The 22454-nt window shown below is 39.0% G+C and overlaps 1 protein-coding gene across 30 annotated transcripts in view; it reads left to right on the top strand.

Moving 5' to 3' along the window:
* Positions 1–22454, top strand: part of NRXN1 (neurexin 1) — a 735374-nt gene that overhangs the window by 448493 nt on the left and 264427 nt on the right. The gene's annotated exons all lie outside the window — the stretch shown is intronic.

The raw sequence follows: 22454 nt of genomic DNA, 5'->3' as shown, positions 1-22454 counted from the left end.
GAGGCGGCGGCGGGGAGGCTCCCCCGCACCCCTCCCGCCGCAGAGGGAGCCGGCTGGGGACCCCAGCCCGGAGGCGCCTCCGCCGCCCGGAGTCGCGGCCCCCGGGTGGGAGCGCCTCGGCAGCTCCGGCTCCCCCGCCGGGTCCCGCACCCCGGAGCAAACGGCCCGGCGGCCGGGGTCTGTGTGCCGCGGGCAGGGCAGGGCCGGGCAGGGCGCCCAGGGACCCCGCGGGGGCGAGGGGCGGGGAGCGAGCTCGGCTGTGCCTTGAATTGCTCCTTCCAATTCATTACCTTGGTCGGAAGTCGCTGAACTAAAGCAAAGGTCAGCTCATTATACGGGGCATCGGGGAAGGAGGCAGCGCCTGGGCACTGAGAAGGGGAACTAATCCCCGCCGAGCGCTCAGCAAAGGGACGGAGATAAAATTGTTTTCAGGTGCGAATGCGTTCTGCTTAAGAATCACAGTGCTCCGGTACTTACTTTCTGAAGTGCCAGGAAGCTGCTTCGGTGCCCTTTAAACAGCCCTGTTAACAGTTTTTCTTTTTGCAAGCATACTTATGTGAACCTGTACATAAATACATGCAAAACAGATATGCATATGTTCAGCGTTACCAAAAGCTGTAAAAGAAAGCGAAACACCAGACTGTGTTTTAAGATTTAAAGCCTCCCTTTGTCTCCGAGGGAGGGAAAGAAGATAAAGAAAAACCCTTGTTGGCTGCTGATTAGATTATACAGCTTCATTCTTCTTCATTTTCTCATCTTGCCTTGCTTCATTTGCACGATCATGCGATGTCATTTACAAGCTTTGCAAAGTAAAAAACAGATCTTACACTTAGCCTTTGCATCTCTGTGCGAGATGACCTAGTTGCAGGCACGAGGTAGTTAGGATTTATTGGATTTTTTTCAGTGATTAACAATGCCAGCGTTAGTGGGTACGGTAGTATTGTTTACCTGAAAATTCTCACTGTGTGCTAAATACCCTTTAATACTCAAGTGCTAGAAAAGGCAAAGTGCACAGAAATGGCTTTTCTTAAGCATTTTGTTAATATATATAAAAAGTTAAGATGCCTGGTCTAATTAAAAAAAAAAAAAAAAAAAAGACTGAGAAATTCAGGCCACCACTCTCCTCTGTAGTGCACTGAGGCAGTGCAAGATTGAGAATGCTGCATGTTCTATACTGTCTGCGCTTAAAGGGGAAAATTAAAGATGTATGTGTGTCCACGTATATGTCTGTGCTTATTATTCTTTCAGTTTCTGCCCATATAGGAACATCATTTAGGGGCTTGCTATTAATTTGAGGGAAGGCTAAAAGAATGAGGGGAAAAGAAACGTGACTGTAGAGGTACCAGCTACAGTTCCTTAGAATGCATTTTAAAATCACACCTTTTGGCAATTTTTAAAACATTACCTTGGACCCAGTCAAAGGGTGATGGTGTAAAAAGGCAGCTTTGTCAGGAGAAACAAGTCTTGTTAAAGCAAATGAAAGATGAAGTGGTGGAGCTGCCACTTAAGGACTTCATAGGGAAGCCCAGGAGCCTCTCCAGAAGTTAAGTAGCTGATTTTATAAAATGAACGATGTTACATGTCATAAGAAGGCATTTCAGAATGTTTACTTGATAGCTCTAAACATCTGCTTTTCTGTGTTTATCAGAAATTCTACTATCTGACAGTGTTTTAAAACATCTAATTCCTTTCATTATTAATTCTTCAGAGAGGTGTTCCCATTTGCTTCTATAAGCCTGACAGAAGCATTTCTCCTTCCGGCTGAGCAGGGTTGGACACAGCTCCTGTGGAGCCCATCACTGCATTTCTAAACATCAGTCGGAGGGAACTGGGTGAGGGGTCGGGGGGTGCTTATTCCTTACCCAGGCATCGGTGTGCCCTTCTCCAGCATCCCCAGCCCCAGCTGGCTTGGCCAGGTGAGAGTGAGAATTTGATTCTCGGGCTTGTATCCTTCAGCATTAGCTCCATTCAGTTTTGCCGTTGCCCTGTTCTAGTCTAACACAGTTGTACATAAACGTTGCAGTCTTCATGGTGACCTCATACCTGCTTTTGTGTTACTTGGTCAGCTTTTTGTAGCATCATACCCGTTAAAAGTTGAAAAGAGCTTTTAGGGTAGGTGAATTAGTCGATCCCTGATGAAAGCATTGCTCTCTAATACTGTGAATCAGAAGTGTCAAAGGAAGGAGAAACAATCACTGCCTGGGCATTCAATAAATGTCACCACAGTCCTCAGCCATCCGCACCCTCCTCCTCTACCCCTGGCACCTGCTAGCCCTGCCACCCCCATCCTCTCGGCAAATGCCTTGATTTTTTTATTCTTTCAGTTTTCCTTGAGCCAACCCAATTCCAGCTAATACTATAAGCAAAGCCAAAAGCCCAACATGGTTGGGTTTTTTCCACTTCTTTCGAAAAACCAGACCACAGTCTTGCTGCTAACACTCGTCATGTAATTTTGCTGGGATTTTGCTTAGTCGTATGACCTCATGTGGTTTTAGTGGACAATATTGTGCCTCACAGAGACATAAACAGAATTCCAACCAAGTAATTAGCTCACCCTGTTAAACAAAAAGTAGTCCAGCACATAGTTTTCAAATATACTAAAAGTAAGAATTAAACATCTTTCAAGGTTGACCAGATGATTTTTTGACTTTGCTTTCTGACTCTCATTAAACTCAGGAAGGTGAAAGATGGCTGAAAGAATCAAAAGTTTAACCACAGGAAGGAATAAGAAAATAATTATCTGGATCATGACATCAGCAACATAAAAAAGAAGTACAGAGAAGTAAGGGAGAGACTAATGTTCACAAATGCAAGTCCTAGGCTGCTCTGCGCTTGCCACTGAGTGGTCTCTGCAGCACGTGGGTTTTTTGGTGATTTACGTTCATATCTCCTTGCTCCATTTAAGAATAAGGCTATTGCTGTTGTTACAGCTGTATCTACCATGCGATCTTGTTTTGGAGTAGACCGAGTAGCTCATACTGCAGTGCCTCTAGATTGTAAAACCATGGACCGTCCATGGCAAAGCCCACGTAAAAAGAAAGAGATTGCAACTTTCTCAGTAACTTTAAATGAAGAAAGACAATGTCTTTAAGAATCCAGGAACACAATGGATCATGAGTGAAGTAAATTGCATGCTGAATAAGAAGTTAGAAGTGTAGCCATATGGATGGCTGTCACCATCCTCATTCACCCCTTTCTTCCTGCAAACACCTCTTTGGTCTCTACTGGGCTGGGCCTTTTATGGGCTCCCAATTCCTCATTCAGTTACCAAATGACAAGCGCAGTGTGTCCATTTCTTCTAGCTATTTCTTCTTTCTGTGTTCTTAGGATCCTGTTCAGGCTGTTTTCTGATAAATGTAAGTTGATTCTGGGTTTTTAAAATCTGCCAGACTAGGAGCCAGGAGGTGACTAATGAAATCTGCATGTTGGTATGTGCATGTGCTTGGAAAGAAAAGGCAGAAATGGGGAGGGAATAGGATTGATGTGCTCACAGGCAGAACAGAAAGAGCTGAGCAGTATGTGTAGGGATTGTACATTTAAGGGCCTGGGTCAGCATGGTGCCAGGAGGGACTTGACTCGATGAGACTTATGACTGAGATATAAGCCAGTGTTTAGGAGGAGCAGAGGCAGTCTGAAGGAGAGGGAATAGGGTATTGGGGACAGTTACTAAGAAAGTGGTAGTTTGGGGTGGGAAGTGCTAGGGACTTGTGTGGTGGAACAGTAGAGAAATTTAAGAGGTTGAGCAGAGGGGGGTGAGAAAGTGCTTCAAAAGCAAAATTCCTGAGCAGGAAGAAGAGCTTGTAGAAAATGAGGGCTTTGAGGAAGAAGAGTTGACACGTTTTGGAGGTGGGAGCTGAGGTTGAGCACGTTCCCTCCTCCAGTCTTTTCTATCCAGAACGTGATGTGGCAGCAGGGACATGCGTACTGATCTCCCACTTCTGAACTAGGCCAGCTTCTTCCAGTCTCCACTTCACCATTGTTGCTGAAGTTCATGTGTACTGGGTTCATCCACGTTATGTCCATTCAGAGAGACTCCTGTAGCAGAATCCCCATCTCGCTGTTAGTGGAGTACCACACTGCGGGCTCGATCGGGCAGCCCTTGTGCAGTGAAGATGCCTGTTGAACTCCAGAGGAGCTTTCACTAAGTAAGAATAGCAGGACCAGAATGGCAGTACTGCAGTGAAATCATTTATACCACCATCGTGAAAAATATGACCAAAACAGCTTTGAAAGATGTGCATATGATGTATAGATAGTATTTTAGCTTTGTGAGAAAACTGCAAGGAAAGACTTATTAGTGTAGGCAAAATTAATTTTATGGCCTTTTACCTTTTAAAAAATATACTGGAATTGCTATTTTTGTGTATAATGATAATGAAGCAAGTATTTTTAGGGATTAGGGTAAATGAGATGGTATTTTGCACTTAGAATGTGCTTGTTATGTTGCAGAAAAGGGTTGTATTTTGATTAAAACATCAAATGTAAATGTTTCCAGATGTTCAAGCACTGTTACTCAATGTGATATTAGAGGTAGAAGTGAAAAAGTCTCATCGTCATGTTATAATTGCCTTTTTTTAGAGAGATGTTTTTAAATGTTTTTTTCAAACTGTTTGTATATCACAGTCTTCTTTTTTTACATTTCTTTTTCATTCACGGATTTTTAAATACTTAGTAGTTCTCTTGCTCTGAGTACTTCTTACACATAACAGACATTTTCATGTTTTAAGACTGTAAAGCATAGCAGCTTTCTCTGCGTCTTTAAATTATATAAATTTTATATCCCCTTTCAAAATTTCCAATATGCTGCATCAATTATTATCCCCATCAGCTGCCAAAGTATTAACATCAGTTGGAATAAAACGAATAACAAAGCAATTCCAGTCAGCATAGTGGTTAATTGGCTGTGCAGTTAGCTACGCGTATTAGCAGTGTTGTTTCTATCTATGGCTTGTCAAAGAGGCATACAGTCTTCAGCAGTATTGCGGACAGTCTGGAGCACTGTAATCAAAAGTGGAACGTTGCTCATGGATATCTGATAAGCAGCTTTATACAAGCCCTACTGCCTTAGTACATGCACAGCTATTGATTGACTGGGGTGCCTTTACAAGAGCTAAATAAATAACAACACTCTGTTGTCACTTACCAGCAATACCACTTTTGCCTCAGCCTGCAGTAACCATGTTTTCCTAGATATAAAGCATGTTTTATTGTCTTTTAATCAAATACCGTTTAAAATAAGTTATCAGAAGAAATTAATTTAGCATTTAATACGGTGTACTTCCTGCTGTTTTGAACTTTCAGAGATGGATTTTTTCTGATAGCAAGAAGTTGACTTGGCTTTAAGGGAAATTTCTTTCTGTCTCTTCATTTTAGTCCAGGGGTGAACTCTGTAGACGAAACTGATGTACAGCTGCAGTGCCCAGTGTGAGTAAGCACAACCAATTCTACAGTCCTAGTATTTTCTCAGCTTTCTCCCACAGATGGCCATTACCATGGTTAACCATAGAATGATATGCATGATTATTATATTTTCAGTGGGTCACATAGTGTGGTCCACTGAAGTTAATCTGTTGTGTTCTCTTTAGTCAAAGCTTGCAATAGTTCTTAACCTTTCTGAGTAATCAAGATGACATTACTGACCTCTTCCTTGTCTTTCCCCAGTATCAGTTAATTTATCTCTGTTATTAAGTTTGATGTCCTCAGGTCTGCCACAGTATCTGTAGCAAATTCTAAGCTAACAACTTCCTTTCTATTTGTAAATACAGTGTAGGCAGAGCTGATAGATCTTGCTGTGATAATAAGTTGACTTGTGAATGTAGCTGTGATTATAAGTAGAATGGAACAATCTGATTTGATGAAAGAAAGTGTATTATAAATAACAGTGCTGTTCTATAAAGTTAAAAGTAACAAAGGTAAAGAAGAGAGGCTATGTATTTACCATAATGTAGACGTTTTTTTCTTTCTGAATAGCAACATGGGTGTCTAGAGGTGGTTTCCCCCCTCTTTCTCATAACTTTATATACCTTTGTGCACAAGCGTGTGCCATATCACAGATGTTTCCTCGTAGTTAGAAAATGGTCCATAGGTTTAAGCTGAAAAAGAGAGCATTTCTCTAAGAGTTGAAAATGTTAAAAAATACTCAGTGATGATATTCGTTAGCCACAGATATAATTCATCAGAACAATATAATTAATTACTCCCTTCCCCCTCATTGACAGAAAAAATGAGCCAGTGAAATAAAGTGGGAAAGGAGGAGAGTGGAAGTAGTGCTGCTGGATGTTGCTCCGTAGAGCTGGGATAAGGTGGTGGGGAGGATGCCATGCTTAGCAGACACCATCTCTGGCCCATGATTCTGAATCACCATAAAAACTGTAGAAATTGGTTCTGAATTCTTGTAAGCACTGAACTGTCCAAATCTATCAAAAGAGCCCAGATTAAGGGTGTGACTGGCTCGTGCTCTGTAGGTAGAATAAGAGTCAAAAAGCTTTACCATTTCTGGCGCTTGCTTGATAAGAGAAATGTACACATACAATAGATAGATGATATCCGTATCTCAGAAGGCAAGACAATGTTGAAACTGAGGCAGGGTTTACCTGAAGGGGTGAGGAATGTGCATAGTCTTTTTTTTTTTTTTTTTCTTTCCACATATTTGAACTGTAAGCGGCACAATGAGGAGTCTTCCTTTTAAATACATACATAGGTATTTCCTGAAGAGCTTGCTGCTCAAGCATGGAGAGATGGGCTCAGCAATAGAAGATTTGCTCAGAGCATTCTGCTGTTCTGGGGCCTTAGCAGGGGATGTGCTCAGACACCTACTCAGAAATGACAGAAGTGTTAACTCTTTCTTTAGCTCTGTTTTACTGCAGCTGTATCTGCAAAGAAACGCCAACATGCTTCTAAAGCAAGCTGACTGCTTTCCAAATATGTTCTTTTATATGTTCTGCAACTGAGTTAGGGCTTCTCTAATTTACTTCATTAATTCAGCTCATCTGCAATTGTAAAATAAAGAAGAGCAGAGAATGACTAGACTTGGAGAAACTTCAAAAAACTCTGAGAAACTTTCTCTACCTTGAAGAGGAATCAGGTATAGTCTTAATCCATGTTTGCGTTGCTGAATCACTGGAGTTGGTTGACTTTCACAGTAACAGCAACTCTAGAGCGCTGGGAGATAGATGGAAAGGAGATGAGGAGAAATAGCCATGGGCTTGGCTTCCCCTCGCTGACGAGTGGGCATGAGGAGATATGAAGGAATAGAGGGCAAAAGATCCTGTTTCTAATCATTGTCCTGGGCCTGATTTGGTCTTAGTGAGGTCAAGCACAAAATTTCCACTGCTTGACCTGATCTGTGGTGCCTCTGTCAGATAGGATGTCTCTCATGCACGCAGCACTTCTGATGCAGTCTCCCTCCACCAAAACAATTCTTTTTAAGCTGTGAATGAAATATTGCAAATAATAATGCAAACACATGTATTTTTAAAATAGGTTTGATGCAGTTAATAGATGTGTTCACTTTATTTCACATGACAAGAAATATGAGGCAGCTTTCTGCGAAAATAATGAATTGCCATATTTATGGAAAACAGACGAGCATGAATTGAATCATGCTGTTATTTTGGGTTTGGATATTCAGTACCCACAGAGAGGGGTTTAGGAGTTGTGACAAAACAACAGATGTGAGATTAGCCCCTTTGGCTGTGTCTAAATGGATGTGTCCTAAAATCCTGGTGTCCCAGTTGGTCAGAACATGCTGTGGCTCTCATCCAAGCCCCATCCTTCCACCCATGCACTTCTCGGGCTGGTTTGTGTTTGCAGTTTGCCTTGCTGTGGATTTTAAATCTGCCTGGGGCATGGACCCCAACCCTGGCATTCAGAGCAGCTCTCAAATACCGCTATTGATTATTCTAAAAAAGATATAAACGCTGTGAATGTCCGTCTTCCTAAATAATCTGTTATATCAAGTGAGGTTAAATAAAACATTATATGGCCATTATATTATTGCTTGGAAGTTTTTCCAAGCAATTTTTTTATTACTTGGAAATTCTGCTTAAGTTGCAGGAGTATGACTGCTCAATTTATGCTCTATCAAAAAAAAAGACTTTATTTTTCAAGTACTGTGATAAAGAAACAAGCAATATAGTTTCATTAGAAATTGTTGGCTAGGATGTGTTATGTATGAGGGTATGTAGTCCAAATGATCATTTCGACTGTGCTGACTTCTAATAGAAAGCCAGTCATTCACTAAGATTATAGCCAGAACAATTTTTGTAATGATAATTTTTAACTTTTGTAGAAATCTTCTCACATTAGCTCATAAAGCTTGCTTTTCATCACTCAGCACAATTTGACAGATTTAGCTGTTGTCTGACATGAATATAGTAAAATCCACTGTATGGCATTTAGAGGGAGAAGTTGGTGAGGAAAGAATAGTAACAACATTATTTTGCAGCAACAACAGCAAAAACAAACATCTTAGAGTGAGATGTTTGAATATCTTACTGTGCAAGACATTGCAAAACTGTAGTTAAGCATGCAGATAAGAGGAGTTGTTGGTCTGTTAAGAAGAATAGTGGCCTGTAAATATCTTAACTCAGACACTGAAATTTCAGTTTGTAGCTGGCAGTGATTTTACGAGTTGTATGATTATCTAAATGAAAATGCAATTTCTACGTGTGTGCAGGAACTGAGTTTCAAAGAGCCTGAGGTCAGCAAAGGTAAATAATTAAATGGGGGAAAAAAATGTGATACATCTGCTAGAGATCTATGGAGGCAGTTACTTTAGATATGACAGTTATTAGCGCTGATATAAATTGCAAGTGACTCAACTGAAGACTTCTCAGATCCTATCTATTCGTTGTACTTGTAGGATTAAATTTGCCTGTCAGGGAGTTTAGACTTTAGGAAGGTGGGTTTCAGTGCAATCTGTGTATCTCATATGGCTTTTGCTGGCACTTCAACTAGGGACAAATGTCACTGTTTCAGTACAAAGTCACTGCTAGAGATGTGAGAAAGCCTCAACCTAAACTGGTCATAGCAAGTGTGGTGTGAGTAAATAAATATGTCAGGATTTTGCAAGTATTTTCTGTTTGTTTCAGGTCATTAACTTGATCTCTGCTGGCTATGTGATAATCACTCTTCTCTTTTTTCCCTTTTTCCAAAATGTAACTATCTGAATTGGAAGAAAAACAAAAAGAAGAATTATATGTAATCTAGGAGTAAATTTACATATGCATATAGTGTGTGGTGGTACTTTAGTCTTCTGTAGGGGTGAGTTAATTGCCAAAGTATAGTTTGGAAAAAAGGAAAATCAGGGGGAGAGAAGGAGCAGTCATTATTACTGAATGATGCTTAGGTAAGTAAATCAGTTCAACATTGCTAAAAAACCTCTGTTTCTAACTGTCAAGTCAAAAAGTGGCATACATACATTAACCCTTATCCTGCACACGCACTGGTATTCCTCCAGCACTAGAGCGTATCTTGGCAGTAGGCTTGTCTGGAATGGTTATTCCCCTTTCATGGAGAGGAGCTGAGGCATGGTAAATCAGCTTCTCATTTGTGTTCCCTCTTGAATGATTCAAAGAAATCATGCAGTGGTCAGATTGGCCATCTGAAAATTCCCTCTGTGTCTCTTGTGCACTTGCCCACGATACAAGAGACGTATCTGGGGCATGGCCAGAGTGTGTAACGCTCTGTTGTCAATTGGCATAGCTTAAAGCAGATTCCATGCTGGGTTAGCGTATGCCATGCCTCAGTCATCCCTCCATAAGCAATTCATTGGGTAGTGCTTTTCCCACAGCTGTGTGTCAACCAAAGTACTAAGCGCAGCAGAGGTTAAGGATTATTCTGTTCAGCCTTTACTTGTGCTTGTTAATGAATAGCCATCCAGTTTATTTCAGAAATACACAGCTTTACCTATCTAAATGTGTCAGCCATAAGTCACCCAGCAGCCTGAAATGGGAAAAGGAGTTAAACAAAGACTCGCCGAGTTCTGCATGGCTGTTTAGTTCTATTGTATTGTGTTAATACTAAGACCCAGGACCATTAAAACAATGTGCTAGTTACTGAACAAATACCGTTCTTCCTTCCTTGGGTGTGTAGGTCATACTGTGGGATTAACAGAACCGATTTGTGAAAAAAAGAAAAAGGGTGTTGCAAAGAAAAGGGGGAGGGGAAGAACAAAAGGAAAATGGGTCGAGCAGGAAGAGCATGCCTTTGTTCAAAAAAAGAAAAACGGAAATATTTTCTCCCTGTGAAAATTTGTGATTTTTTTTTTTTTTTTAACAGGGAGTTTTTCTCGGTTATTTGGTTTGATTTTTTTAGAGCTATTGTAATTATTTTAGATGTAGAAAAGGCATAAAATACTGCTGTTTGTGTATGACAGCACACCAAGCTTAGAGCTTTCATGCCTTCACAGATGAGCCTTGCCTGTCTTATGGTAGAAGTCGAATCTTTCCAAACTCCTCGTCAGTGCTTACATTTTTGGGGCCATATCGGGGGCAGTTCCTTTAAATATTGTTCTCTGCTAGTCTTGTGATTCCAGGCTCATGATATCTGATGTCTATTAAGTGAGAAGGACAGTCATAATGCGTTGAGTCTAGAGTTGAACTGGTGGCTTCACATCTTGTCCTTTTGTTTTACAGATACTGTTTGCCATTTAAATGTTCCCTCTCTATGTAATTGCTCTGGATATTTGAATATTGGCATCAGTAGGCCAGTATTTTCTGTTTCATAAGTGAATGTGAATGGGGTGAGGATTTCCTGCAGGGAAGACACATCTAGCTTTGTTTGAAAGGATTAGTTGCTTTCATATGTTACTGTAGAACTGTTAGGATAATTAGCAGTTCATCAGAATGGTTTCACAGGCCATTATTTGTGAGAATGGCTGGGACAAGGCTTTTTAGTTTGCAGTGAGTCTGTGTGATTTACCATGTGTAATGCCAACAGATGTGAAGAGTCAACAAGTCACAGAGGGAAGGTCAGCATTAACTTTGTTTCATAATTTCATGGGGGTTTTTTTGAGTAATACATTACATTGTGTGTCTTTTACTTCTTATCCTAGCGGATGTTATAATTCTTAATATGTTTGTATTATGGTGGCGTCTAGAAATTTCAGTCAGAGGTTGTGAGCCCATTGTGCTAAGCAGATGGATTGAATAGAAAAAGACAAGAAAGCTGAGGAAATAATCACTCTCTACTGCTGACAGTACTCTCCAGGGTAGGTTTCAAAATAGCTCAAGAGCTGTGTAAAATTAATAAGCTGTTCCTCATGTACTGAAATCCTTATTCATATTGCATTGGCATGAGGGATCTCTGTAGAGAGGAGGGGCTGCAAATAAGGTTTGCCAGAGGATGGGGTTGAAGATTGTCCCTAAAAGCCCATATTTTACTGTGAGTCCGATGGATGAGCGCACACTAACAATATACGTAAAAGTGGTCAGGATGGAATTTGTCCACTACAGAATCTCTGCACCAGTGAAGTCTGTTTAGTCCCTCCGAGCAAAGTTTATTAGGCATAAAATTTGAATCACTGTTCTTTTGTTTCTTTAGCATCTCTATAATTTTCTTCACTGACGGCAGAAAGAGATGAGAAATTGGGGAGCATTACTCTCACCTAATAGAAACTTAATGTTAATGAGATATTTTAGTAGCTTTTTGAGGTACTAGGGCGATTTGTTTCCTCGGACTCCTGATTTGCAGTGTGGTATGAAGTGTTTGATTTTGTGGCATTTTAAAAATGTTATTTTTTCATACAGTATATGTTTGGTGCATATATGCAGTAGACAAACTAAAAATAAAGATGTAGCACTGAATTGTAATTAGAAGAGAAAAAAATCATTACCTGTCACGGAGAAAACTCTGAAATAATAAGCACATTTTACTGCTATCATAAATATTTATTCAGCACATGTCCATAGGCTCAATTTATTATATCATATTCACTTAAATGTGTTTATGAAATGATTCTTCTGCACACACACACATTTTTTCAAATTTTAGATTCCTTGATTAATGGCACGGACCTTTTTTGCTATGTGTCACAGTCTGTCATACCTCTAATCCAATTGTGAAATAAAGGTATTTTTAGATCTTCTTCTAATAAGCCTATACTTCTTGCTACAGTTATACCTCTTTTGCTTATTTTCTTATAGAACGGATTAAGATTTAATAGTGATGTATTTCCTAATAAACACAGCTGGAGAACAGTTTCTTCCATTATCTTGGATATACCTTTGTTACATCTTCATTGGAACCCATTAAATACTCTTGGACAGTCACTTAGCAATATATAAAATGTTTCTTGTCTTCAGTTTCAGCAGAGATATCAATCCAAATGTTCTGGGCTATATTGCATAATTGTCAAGGAGTTAAATATGCACGATGAAGGTACAGTAGTTAAAATTTACTGGTGTACATCTAATGTTTATAGATAACCCTTCAAAGAAGTCAGGATGTATTGCCATGTTCAGCTATTCCATCTTAATTCTAAATCACCGTCACATTGTCTCTGTGTTTTCTTTTGCTGTCAGTCAGCCAAAGACCCTGTAGAACATTTACCTTACAGTCTTGCAATTTTAATTATCTGATGGAGTGTATTAAATTCTGGTAAGGGTAAAACTGATTGCAATTTCTCAGTAAGTTCATGCCTTATTAGTGGTTTTCTAGGAAATGGAAACCAAGGTTGTAGCAGATTTGAAAGGAGAGGACACTCCGGTTCCCTGCTTTTCCTTTGCATTTCAGGCTTGGGTCTTCAGGTAGTGTCATCACTGGCACTCGGTGTTGCTGATTCAAAGTGTTGTATTTTGGTCAGTGAACTTGTTTTAGTTGTAAGTTGAATATTCACTAATATAGTCCCGTGGATAGTTCATTAGCAAAGTTAAAGGGATTTATCTGCTCTGTAGTATTTATGACCAGTAAACCAATGCAGGTGAATATGATGTGTGAATGCAGGTACTGTTCATCTCACCTGGATCACCAACTTCTAAAAATCTAGGTCCTATGCATTATATGAAAGTAAAATAATCAACCAACAGTAACAAGCTCTTATAAAAAAAAAAAGAGAAGAGAATGAAACTCAAAGCTACAGGCAAACGCTTCTAAGCCAAATGCCCTTAGTCATATATTGTAACATTAAACACCAAACAGAGGAAAACCTCTGGCTTCCTTCTTGGGCGATAAGATACACAAGAAACTCCCTCTGACGTGATCACCCAGATACTCTGAAAATAAGAAAATTATATATGGGTTAACTTCAACGTTGTATGAGGTTTCTACATACTGTGTATAAAGCAGTGGTTGAGTGAACCAGGTTCTCACCTACCTCATGCTGCTGTCAGCCATGGCTTTCAGGCCAGCAGGCTTATTTCGTTAGGCCTAGCTATGAGGTGTGCCTGTACCAGTAGGTACAGAGAGACGCTGTTGACTGTGGTCTAGTATTAGGTGCCACATCTAGATCATCTAGGTCTCCTAATAGAGATGGTTGGAAGCTGTATTTTGCAGTGTTTAATGGACATACCTTCCAGGAAGACTGCCAATTCAGCTTGATATCTAAACTGCTTTTTACAGCATTTGTGCTGGCAGATCTGTTGAAGATGCAGGACCCTTCAAATGTCTGTGAAGTTATCTAATCAAAGGTGTGATTGAACCATTGGATAAAATACACTCTTCATTGTCACAGACTCTGCAACTAGGAGAACATTACTGGTATGTCACTGAGCTAACGCTCTGCTTCCAGCCTGACCAGCATCCCTATCTGGGAGCTGTGGTGGGAAGCTAATGTCGCACAAAGCACAGACAGTTCTGTTTAATTTAAGAAAGCAGACAAAGAGCCTTCACTGCAGCTAAACTGCTGCTTATTTTACGTTCTTGTGAATCACATGTAGCAATACAGTCTTAAGTGAATAAAAATTGTATGTGATAAACACTGTTGCCAAGCTAGCCAAATGAATTATCGATGAAGTGAAAGGTGCACATCCTGAAATCCTACCCAGGTATTTTAGCAATTTAGAAGTTGTCATAATATACATTGGGTATTTCTTAAGTGTTCCATTAAATTGAGAATGCTCTATATAAATGCTAATTTAATTAAAATGTCTTTGTACCTTAAATATAGATGAAAACAACAGGCTAGAAGCTTTGCTGAAAGTTTGCGTGGACCTCTACTTGCACATAATTTTTATTATCTTCTGCAGCATTGTCTTTCCTTTTTTTCTTTAAATGAACAATACACAGGAACATTTCCTGTCTTTTTTCTTCTAAAATTTCTTATAACAGAATATTTTTGACAGGCGACTTTTGCTTTCAGAATTAAAATTTCCCCTACAAATGCTTAGTAAGAATAGCAAAACACTGTGCTTCAACTTGGTAGGCATGACAATGATACCATTTGGCATCTAGCTGTCCCATATACTAGTTCATGCATGTGAAACAAAATGATTATACTTAGAATTTTTGGTCATTTACTCAGTTCGTATCAAGGAGGATTACTTTAAATACAAAACAGTTATACATTGGGGGTTTTTTTACATTTACCAAAAAGTCTTTATTGAGAGAAGAAAGTAATGTTTTACCTCCTATGTAAATACTCTTTTCTAGAAAACCACCTACATAAGAGCCAAATCAGTCTTTTCCAGGTGTAGTAGATATGTTGAGTTGGGAGCCTTAAAGGAAAACAGAGTCTGCAGGAGAGGCTGCAATTTATCCACGGGATTGTCTGGACATACCCCATACACCAGGTTCTTCACCAGTTATATCAGCCACTTGCTAAGAGAGTTGCCTGGTTGTGTGATAAACCTTCAGCTGTCTTCAACTGTCATTTTTGGCAGCCTGTACTGGAGTCAAAATTACAGCCTTTTGAAGCAGAATAGTCTTCAGTCATGCCCCCACACACATGTATATATATATGTGTGTGTGTGTGTGTACATTTTCATTTTAATAAGACATTGCAAGCATTATGACAGTGCTGTTACTATGTATTCTACCTCTTGAATGTTAAAAGACAAAAAAAAAAAGGTAACTGATGTAGCTATTCTAATGAAATAATGAGCCAGGTTCTGCTCTCATGTATCCTTAACGATTAGACTTTATTTACCTGTGTTTAGAATGTCGTCTTAGCTCAAACGCTGCCCTTTTATATAAGGTTTTCGCTATCTGTAAGTCCCACGTAACTGCATGGGTGTATTCACACAGAGTATTTGACCAGCAGGACTGGCATTAAGCACAGGAGTGGGAGCAGAGCTCTCTCTGTGCTCTGGGGCACTCTCTATGGCATCTCTGGGAAGTTAGTTTTAATATCAGTTGTTCTCAGGCTCCTCATCTGTAAGTTAAGAATTCCTCTCTGCCTCTTGTAAGGCTGGTAACAATCTTGAGTAAAATATTTTGTGAATTCATGGATAAAGAACAGTATTCTGTAACTGTTACTTAAAAAGTGATTTACGTGTATTGCTCTTAGGTCAGGCACTTGCAGCACTGTCATCTACTTCTTTAAAATATGGCAAAGTCGAAGGGTCAGTGACAGCATCAGGCTATTTTTTCTTCAAAGATTTTAATGTCTTGTTCAGCTCTATGGCAAGAATCTCTCATTTCCGGTTATAAAAAGCATTTTTTTCTCTAACAAAAGAAGGCTGCAGAATGTAGTAAAATATGAATCTGGTTAGTCATGTTTGATCTCCCATGTTTTAGGCTTCTGTAGGAATGATCCAGTAACTGCTCTGTTCATAAGATGCCCGTTGATACAGAGGCATTTTTGAGACATCAGGCAGAGTTCAGATCTAGATCTCCTATGGCTGAATTGACTAGAGGTAAACCTGGAATTGCAGCACAATGACAAATAATTACTGTTTCCAGAAGGGAACTAAGCGCTCTTAGTAAACATGCTACCATTGCCTTGTGTACTGTGGTCAGAAGGATCTTTCCATCTTTGCTCCCCTAGCTTGGGAGATTTGAAGTACCTGTGTAAGCTAAAATTCTTTTTGTCTTTTTTCTACTTCTATTCACAATCAACTTCTGTTGTCATGGGTATTTAACACAATTCTTTGCATAGTAGAGTCATAGTCCTGATGCTCATTTAGCAGAAGAAACATAACAATGTCGCCTGTGTATATTGTTCAAGGCTCGTTTCCATGCTAGGGTCAGAAAAAGTGATTTTTCCACAGCAGATAGGATAGAAAGTACTGTTTTCAGGTTCCATAATCAAGACAAATACAACTGCCTGTTGCCATGCACCATGTATTTTCCACATTATAGTAATGGATGCGCTGCTGCCACCTGCTATGTCAGGACTTCCAGCTAATTGGAATAAGTTATGTGTGTTCCAGTTACTCTTACGGTCTATAAAAGGCTGCTTTGTCCTAAACTAGATAATAATTTTTGATGGATTTCCTTATGGTAGCAGATATTGCTGTACTCTGGTGAGAACCATTGTTTTTCACAAACACAGGTGTTTTCTGCACATATTAATGCTTCAGAGATGTTTCTTTCTACTGAGTTTATGCTAAGGCGTAGCATTTGGTGTAGGTGATATGACCCAGATCTAGGTGTAGTAAATCCTGTGAGGAACGTGAATAGATGTGGTTAAGACTGTACCATCCACACATGGCTGCTGGCTGAAAAACTGCTACGTGCCCTGCTGCTTCAGCTTAGGATCTGTGATAGTTTCATCAAAAGCTGTTGCCGGGAGAAGGGTTCAGGCCATGTGAATCAGAGGTGGGATAATGCGAGGGTAAGAAGTTCCCCTGAGTGTGCGGGACAGGGTCTGTGTGACGTGGTCCCCGCGACCTGCTGGGAGTGTGGCAGATCCACTGCGCTTTCAGCTTCACCAGCTGGGTGGAAAGTGTCCCCAGGATCTTACAAAACACATGACCTTGTTCCTGTGTTTACTCTGAATTTCTCTGTATTTTTTTAATCTGTGGTTGCAATCTTAAGGTATAGCTGTGACATCAGAAATCAGAAATGTGATATTTTTTAGGTGAAGTTAATTTTTGTAATATAAATCTAATTTGAATTGGTACCTGGTGGTTGTGATCTAGGTCTATGCTCATTTAACAAGAGCTGGAGCTGTATGACTACTAGAGCATAATGTGTACAACTTTTTGAATAAATTTCCCTACAGTAAGTGATTTATTACTTTTAAAAGATACCAGACTCCTGTATTTTAATCATTCTTTAATACTCAGGGTTGGAGATTTGGGATGACAGAGTAACAAAGGGAATTGATTAAGTGTATGTGATCCATTGTTGCTCCTGTGCTCAGTCTGGAGAGCATGTATTTCAGCTCTGGCAGGAAGCCTGACCTCTTCAGAGAGTAGAAGTTCTTGCTTTTTCCTCTCAGGTGCCTCATTTGGTCCCAAATACCAGCCCATGAGTGGCTGTGCTGAAACTGCAGGTTTCCTTCTTCAAATCTTCATCTTCCTTACTTCAAAACTAATTGGTATGGTCTCTTTTCTGGCTCCTTTTCCTTCCCAACTCTTCCAACCTACTTTTTATAAGTGAGATGGTAGGTGATAGCAATAATATCCTCAACCTTATGGCCAATTACCATTGTAAAAAACAGGCTAGCTCTTTTGTAAAAGAAAAAAGAATAGTATATGGTTGTGTGCCATAAAAGTACGAGAAAATGTGAATTCATATCTTATAATAAAAATGTTTAGTACATTTTAGCACTTGTCATGATGGTAATAAGACAAAAAAAAGTGACATTGTGCTGGGTATAAAATGGTAGAATTTTTTGTGCTTTGAATTTCTTTTGGACCCTTCCATGTCCCATCTCAACCTCACGACAATGCCATATAGTGTTAGTCATGGCTGAATAGTGAGGGAAGCCTTCAGAAAGCAATCATCAGTCTTAGAGGCTACTTGTGTCATGAAAAGTAAACTTCTGTGGTAACTGCTAGTGAAAGTATGTGCTACCTATTTTGGGTATCTTCATCAGTTCATTGGAGAACAGTTTATTTAAAATTCATGTTCTTGCAGAAAACGCAGGTTCTTTCAACATCTCTTATGCTGTTAAGACTGTTTTACTCATTTAGTAACACCTTTTTATGTATAAGACTATATGACATGTACAGAATATCTGAAATGAACAAGTGTTTATCTTACACAAACACCTATTGCTTTATAAAACACAGGAAGATAAACCTGTGTGCTTTTTTTCTAAACATATCCTAAAGCTAGCTCTCTTAAACCTATAAATTAAGTGAACACACAGAAGGATCTGTGCAGATTTGTGAAATAGTCAGTCTTGTTGGTTAAAAATACACTAAATAAATAAATAGATGTTCTTGTTTTCTTTTCCTGCATAAATACTGTCTGGTGACTTACTGTGGAACTACTGTGACTTCGACTGAGTGGTGGTTAGTGTTTTTACTAGATAATTCTTGTCTGCAAACCTATAAGACAATTCTTTTAAGGAACTAGGAGGCTAAGTGCATGAGCCATCTTAGCAAAGCTGGTACAGCTAATTAATTGCTAGTCCAGCCGGCCTTAGCTTTTTGGTACAGTAGATTTTGTCACATATAAATGTCAGTAGAAATGGGAATTAGCCTGTGATTGACAGTGTCTTGACTATGTAATTAATCATTTTCCTTTAAATGTGTGTTAATCAAAGACTTAGTTATTTTTAAGAAGACTGAAGAATCTGAGAAATGCCCTTTGTCTTTGATCATCTCTTAAATTTGTAATTAAAAGTATCTAAAGCTAATAATAGTTTTTCCTCCGTAAGAAGTTTGCCAAAATGGGGGAATATTGCTAGATTAATTAATCTCTGCTTTTGCTGAGAGCAGAGTATATAGACTAGGAAGACTGAGAGTTGCAAAGCCTCATTTTTTTCTGAGACCCAGTACACAACATTTGCAGAGCAGTTTGGGTTTAGAAGGATCTACATTCAGCCTTCTCTTTCTCGAGGATTTTTTGAAACCGTCTTTACCAGGAAGGAGTTGGGAAATACAGATTAGGAAAGGAATAAAAAAATGCTTAGATTCTCCTTTCTCTTCCTCTACCTTTCCATCTGCAAATCTAGAAGAAATTGCTGTGATAAGTCGCTAAACTTTCCTCACCTTGCTACTTGAATTGGGGAAACTTTGAGTCAAAAATCAGTTATCATAATTAGGTGGATGAATAAATGTCTCATCATCTGTATTCTTTTCCAGTTCTATTCCAGTTTACCACGTTTTGTTCCTTTGCTCCTTTGCAGCCTATACTTGCCAGGGATTGTATTTTTCAGCACCAGTTTGCTCATGGTGGTTCTAGAAAAAGCTATGGCTCAAGAAATTATTCCTGTCTGAGGAAAGGTAGTCTTTTCTACAAGACCCTGAGGTGTATTGCTATTCATTCACTTAATTCATATTCCATGATTCATAATTCTAATGAGATCTTGGTTATTCATGCAGTAGTTATTCATAGATTATTCTCTACTTATTAACATATGGAAACACTGGGCTATGACACTTGCTTTTGAAGAATACTTGCAGAAATCAGTTCTTCTTAAAACATTAATTTCACCTGCAACAGTTTACCTCTTGTTTACTTTATGAATGCATGCTGTGAAGATGAGCAGTATAAGTCATGTGAAAATCCAGCAATGGTAATTGTGTATTGAAGGGGCACTCAGTAACCCTGTAACATTTTGTCTTGCTCATTTTTGTCACCAGTAATTTTACACAAAGAAAGGGACCTATCACTCAGTATATATTGAGAGAACATTGGAGTTACGGTGATTCATATATTGCAACTCTGCCATAATAGAGAAAGAACATATGTAGAATGAAGTAATATGATATGAAATAAAGTGATGCAGGACAAGAACCGACAGTTGCATTACATTATTCAGTGGAACAGAATCTGCAACTGCTGCAGGGGAATGAATATGTGATACGTAATATGGACCAATATGTCATGTAGATCATTTAATATATTGAAAAAATGGTGTGTAATGCACTATTGAAATGGGGTGTATAATGTATTCTGTAGAGAGAATTTTCTTTCAGTTCTCCTGTCTTAGGCATGGACATAATGGAATATATTGTCGTGCTAAAGAGTAGCTGACCTTGCCTCCGTTTACAAAAGGAGAAGAATGTATAAATGAGCTGTTTCATAAAGAGGACTACGTGATTAAGAAAATTGGTTTCCCAAAGTAGTAGCATCAGGGTCAAATCAATTTTGGACATAATCAAAGGATATACATTTTTTTCTCTGAAGTGTGTAATAATCTTTTGACAAATACAATGCTCCAAAAAGTGGGAATTCTTACATTTAAGAAAGATTTAAGCTATCCAGAAGGAGAGCTTATGTTATGTGGAATGAATGTTCAGTCAACAGAAAAGCTTTAATTTTTGAGTGTTTACTCTAGACATTTTTTTTTCCTAGTGATTGATTGCATAGACCCTGAATCAGTCTGCCCACATCCAGGATCCAATTAGTTTTTTGAACTACTAAATAATATTTTTTCATGCCATCCCATTGACTTATAATAACTGGAAGTAAGTTTAACTAAGAACATATCTTTTTTTGCAAGAGAATCAAGAAGATCTGATGGAGTTGCTTGCAATTCAACTTAAAGCAAATATAATGCCTTACTTGTTAGAACTGGAAAAACTCTCCCTAAGGATTATTAAATGCCTTTTACAGGTGTGAAAAAGATCTCATGTTGTTAACAAATACATCCATAAAGAATTTTCACACATTTATAAAACCTGTTGCTAAACTGGGGAGAAGTCTTGTTTCTTAATGTAGGTGACTAAATGCTTCAGGAGATGCGTCTCCCCTGAGGCACTCAATTTAAATGCCAGCCTATTTAATGTATTCTGTAAGAACAGAGGCACAGCTTATAAAAAGAACATTAAAGCATATTTATACCCTGCGTATTGGCTAGGGATCCTACTATCAGTAAGTATATCAGCTATTATATTTCACTCATTAGTTGCGTGGATGCATTCAGCTGTAGAACAGGTTAATCTGTGGCTGTATTTGGGGTGTTTTAGGGAAACATGAGACTGTTTCATCAGTTGGATGTAACTCCTGATGAGAGTTCTTTAAAGTGAGTGAGTATATAATAATGGAAGCTGAGAGAGATGGCCTTTCTGATCCAGTGATGCATGCTTTCTTGTTGGGGATGAGTAAAACGGGACAAGAATTTTACAAACAGCATTTTTGTATACTACTGCGCAGGCTCAATGCCACAAGATACCTGGATTTTCAACTGCTAGTGAAAGACTCTGTAGAGACACCTTACATATAATATAGTAATACATACAGCTTTCTAAGTGCCTAAATTGCTTCTAGAAATGGCTTGTTAATGCCCTTTCAAATTTTGTCCAAAGGTGTAAATAGCTTTTTTCAAAGGAAATAAACTTATTCAGCTCTTAATCACTGTTAGTGGTGGAGTTAGGCAATGTTAATTAGGCATCAAGTTCTAATGTAGACCCACATTTTAATGAGATGGTGTGTGTGAGTTTTTATGAGATGGTTGGTAGTGAGGCAAGTGGACAGGAAACAGGATTTTGTGAAGTGACTACTCTGAAAGCTACCCAAGTCATCAGAAAATGTTGTTAGGTTCACTTAAAAAAAAAAGAGGAAATTCCTTCAATATATTAAAAACCGCACAACATTTTAAATAGTGACTTTGGGGGTCAATTTCTTCCTCTCTTCAGGAGGACTGTACATTGATTTTAAAGGACTGTGCTGTAATGGAGACCTTTCATTTTTAACGGAAATCAGTTGAAGGAGATGAATGATTTCCAGAGGAACAGGGACAAGACGGGCATGCCTGGGAAGCTGGAGCTCCTGCTCCTACACACTGAATGGCCTGTGAACACCTGTATACTTTCCAAGTGCAAGGATCTCAATTAACAGAAATCTACTGGCCCTATTATTCCACCACAGTGTAAGATCAGCTGTTACTGAGGAGTCTTGTTCATTCCAGGACTTTCTGCATTTTCTGTAGAAATACAGCTCGAGCAGGGTACATCGTAAATCTGAAAAGTTCAGCACACTCTTCACCACACCTTTGGAGCTAACCAATTCCCTTTTATCTTGAATGAAAACCTTATCAGACCAATATATTTGAATAGATATTCATACTCATGGTAAAGGAATATGTGACCGAGTCCTTCATAGAGAATCTTATGCAACGGATAGTGGATAGAAACAGCTTGTGATCTTGTGGAGTTTGAAAGAATAGCCTTTCAGCTTTAAAATACTTTTAAGTATTTCAGCAACACTCTTCATATACTATTGCTCACAATCTATTCTGTGCTCTTCAGTTCTGTTACTGCCCCATCTCCTTCCCCACCAAGAATAAAAGGATGCAAATGGAAGTCTGCCATTAATAGGAAGGGAGTATGTTGTTGTAATTCTTGTATTAATTTTGTGTTACTCAGTAGCACCGAAAGCCCTTGGTTTTATAGTTTTGGTGTGTTGACTTTTTCTAGAAGACAGGATGGTTTTATTTCTCTATACTTTACTCT

The sequence above is a fragment of the Strix uralensis genome, chromosome 3 (assembly GCF_047716275.1).
Source record: "Strix uralensis isolate ZFMK-TIS-50842 chromosome 3, bStrUra1, whole genome shotgun sequence".
NCBI lineage: Eukaryota > Metazoa > Chordata > Aves > Strigiformes > Strigidae > Strix > Strix uralensis.
Note: the sequence above shows the minus strand (reverse complement) of the source record. Positions and strands in the feature narration are given on the sequence as shown.